This window comes from Mus caroli, chromosome 12, assembly GCF_900094665.2.
Source record: "Mus caroli chromosome 12, CAROLI_EIJ_v1.1, whole genome shotgun sequence".
NCBI classification, from domain to species: Eukaryota; Metazoa; Chordata; class Mammalia; order Rodentia; family Muridae; genus Mus; species Mus caroli.
Window position 1 is genome coordinate 54,761,927 of NC_034581.1, and position 3,524 is coordinate 54,765,450.

The 3,524-nt window shown below is 44.5% G+C and overlaps 2 pseudogenes; one reads left to right on the forward strand and one right to left on the reverse strand.

The window, feature by feature from the left end:
• Window positions 1-198, forward strand: part of LOC110306520 — a 33,946-nt pseudogene extending 33,748 nt beyond the window's left edge.
• A 2,103-nt stretch (window positions 199-2,301) lies between these two features.
• Window positions 2,302-3,108, reverse strand: LOC110307238 (annotated as a pseudogene).
• Window positions 3,109-3,524: the final 416 nt, after the last annotated feature.

Below are 3,524 nucleotides of genomic sequence, written 5' to 3' on the forward strand. Positions count from 1 at the left end.
GGAACATTGTAGAAGCCTCTGCTGTCAGGTACATAGCTGAAGCAAGTGTCTTTGATGCTTGTGTGCTTCCCAAGCTCTATGCCAAGCTGCATTACTGTGTGAGCCATGCCATTCATAGCAAGGCCATCAGGCATCTCACCCTCACCATGATTTAGACCTGCTGGCACTGCACCACAACCTCCACCACAGCCCATGTAAAGAGGTGGCTTCACAAGCGCAGAAGGAAAAACATCTTGGAAAAATAAATGGAATTTATATTTAAAAAAAAAAAGAGAAAGAAACTGATCAGCCACTGACTGAGTAGGGGAGAGAACAGGTCTGGATTTCCTTCCAGCTAGGGGAAGGGGAGGGAGAGAGAGGAAATGGGGATTCAGCCATAAGGAGAGGGACCAGAAGACATCATGAGAAAACAGCTGGGGCAGAGAAAAGCATAAAATGCAAATATCTCAGGGATTTTGCCTGGGAGGTAGCCAGATTAGGTTAGAGGCTTGAAATAGAACAACATAGTTCAGTTGTTGTGCCTTAAAGCTGTTAAATCAATAAAACAGTCCTGTCTCAATTATTTGGGAGCTAACTGGGTTAAAAGAAAACAAAAACATTTATAAAATCACCACTAACAAATATACACCAGACAAAAGACAAGCATATTTAACAAATGGTGCTAGTCCAACCAGATGGATACACGTAAGAGAATCTAAATAGATCCATACTTTTCACCCTGTACAATACTCAACTCCAAATGTACTGAAATCCTCAACATAAAACCAAATACACTGAATCTGATAGAAGAGAAAGTGGGGAACTCCCTTGAACTCACGGACACAGGAAACTTTCTGAACAGAAAACTGTTGGCATATGCACTGTGATCAATAAATAACTAACAAGTGGGGTCTCCCGAAACTGAAAAGCTTCTGTACTGCAAAGGACATCATGATTTGGATAAAGCTCAAGAAATCCTGTGGAAGGGGGGCTGAAAGAGTGTAAGAACCAAAGGGGATGTAGGGAACACACACACACACACACACACACACACACACACACACACACACGCTCTCTAAATCAACATGAGCACAGTGCATATGAAAATGAAAGACTCCGAGAGGAGCCCCTCACTCAGGCCTCAGGACAATAGCGGACACCCAAGAACTCACGATAGACCGAGCTTGTTGCAAACCACATGGGGCTTTATTCGGGGAAAGGGGGAAAGCCAGAGCTCTGGGGATGACTCATATCCCACGCAGGGGTAGAGGAGTTGACCTCAAGGGGAAAGAAGTCCCAGTTTTTATAGGCCCTCGGGGGAGAAAGGAGAAGGGGGGAGTAGGGATTTCCAGATCTAAACAATGTCTATTCTCAAGAAATGGATATGGGAGGGGTACAAGGAAAGAGTCTGGTGCAGGTGTAGCAAGTCAGGATTGGCCGGGCTGTGGTTGCTGGGGAGATTTTCTGACTCTTTCTCAGCAACCAATATCACAAACACCTGGCAATGGGCTTCATCAGTGGGCACACGCATGGTTCAAGGAATGGTCAAAACATTGGCAGACACACGGGTTCAAGGAGTGGCCAGAGCATTGTGCACCTCTATTTTTCTAAATCAATGAAGCTAGTTCTGCTAACAGTGACATCTATCTTGCCAATTTCAGGGCTTCTGTGACCTTTTACATTCTGTCAGGATCTTTCAAAAACACAGAGACTGAGGTAGCATGCAAAGGCCTGTACAGTTCAGTACTGGGTCTTCTGCATATAGATTATGGTTCCAGTGTAATGTTTTTATGTGACTCAAGTATATGAACAAATGGGTCTCAGATTCATGTGTCTTTTCTTGGATTCTGTCTTAGTTTGGGCTTTACTGCTGTGATGAGAAACCATGACCAAGGCAACTCTTATAGAAAAAAAAAACATTTCAGTGGGGCTGGCTTACAGTTTCAGAGGTTCAGTCCATTGTCATGGTGGGAAGTATGTCATTGTGTAGGCGGACTTGGTGCTGGAGAACTTAGAGTTCTACCTCTTGATCTGAAGGCAGCCAGGAAGAAACTCTCTTCTGCAGGCCACCAAGAAGAGGCTCTCATCTGCACTGGGTGGAGCTTGAGCATAGGAACTCAAAGCTCACCTCCCATAGTGACACACTTTCTTCCAACAAGGCGCAACCCACTCCAACATGTCCACACTTCCTAATAGTGCCATTTCCCATCGGCCAAGCATATGCAAACCACCACAGACCTTTTTCTTCCTGTTTTCTTGATTTGTCTGATTTTTTTTTTTAATTTTGTAATTATAGTTAGGTACAGAAAATTTAGTGTACATTTAACCCAATTTAGTGGCGATTTCTTTAGCCTTTGCTTTTTCCAACTTGGCAATGTGAGCCACAGACTTAGGACCCAGGACGTTGCCTCCCCAGTGGCGACGGATCTCGTCATATCTGTCATTATAATTGGTCCTAATAGCTTCCACCAGCTTAGCCAGAGCACCCTTGTCTTCCGAGTTAACCTGTGTGAAGGCAACAGTGGTGCATGTCTTCTTGTGGACCAGGTGCCCCAGCCTGGCCTTTCCCTTGATGATGCAGTAGGGCACCCCCATTTTTCGACACAGGGCAGGTAGGAAAACCACCAGCTCAATGGGGTCTACGTCATGGGCAATCACCACCAGCTGAGCCTTCTTGTTCTCCACCAAGGTGGTGACTGTATTGACTCCTGCTCGGAGGACAGGTGGTCTCTTAGTTGGGACATCGCCTTTGCCAGCAGCTTTCTTCTCAGCATGGGCCAGTAGCCTTTGCTTCTTCTCTTGCTTTGTCTCTGGTCTGTGCTTGTGTGCAAGCTTACGCAGCTGAGTAGCTGTTTGCCTGTCCAGGGCCTGAGTGAACTGGTTAATGGCAGGAGGGACTTTGAGCTGCTTGTAGAGGATGGCTCTTTGCCGCTCTAGTCTGATGTAGAGGGGCCATTTGACGAAGCGCGATAAATCTCTTTTGGGCTGGATGTCCTGTCTAATGCCGAAGTTCTTGGGCCTCTTCTCGAACAGAGGGTTGACCACCTTCTTGGCCTCCTGCTTCTTGACGACGGCGGGAGCCGGGGCCACCTTCTTCCCCTTGGCCTTCTTCCCTTTGGGCATCTTGCTCGGCTGCTGGAGAGAGCGATTTGTCTGATTTCAATATGTTAGTTTTGGTTTATATATTCAGGTCTATTCTATTTTTATCCTTTAAGAGCCTGTTTGTTTTCTGAGAGATAGAATGGAGTAGATCTGGATTGGAGAGGAGGAAGGGGTTGCTTGGAGGAGTAGAGGGAAGAGAAACCTTAATCAAGATATATTATATAAGGAAAAAAAATCTATTTTCAGTAAAAGGAGAAAAAAAAGAAAAAAAGAGTATGAGATATATAGTCTGTATGTCCTCTTTTTAGACAGACATTATAGTCAATGGAATATGATTTGAGGAGGATTACTTTAAATAACAAACTTTTCAACTATTTACAGAAATATTCAATATTTATGACAGTCAAAATTTTTCAAGGAGTTATTTACAAACATAGATAATT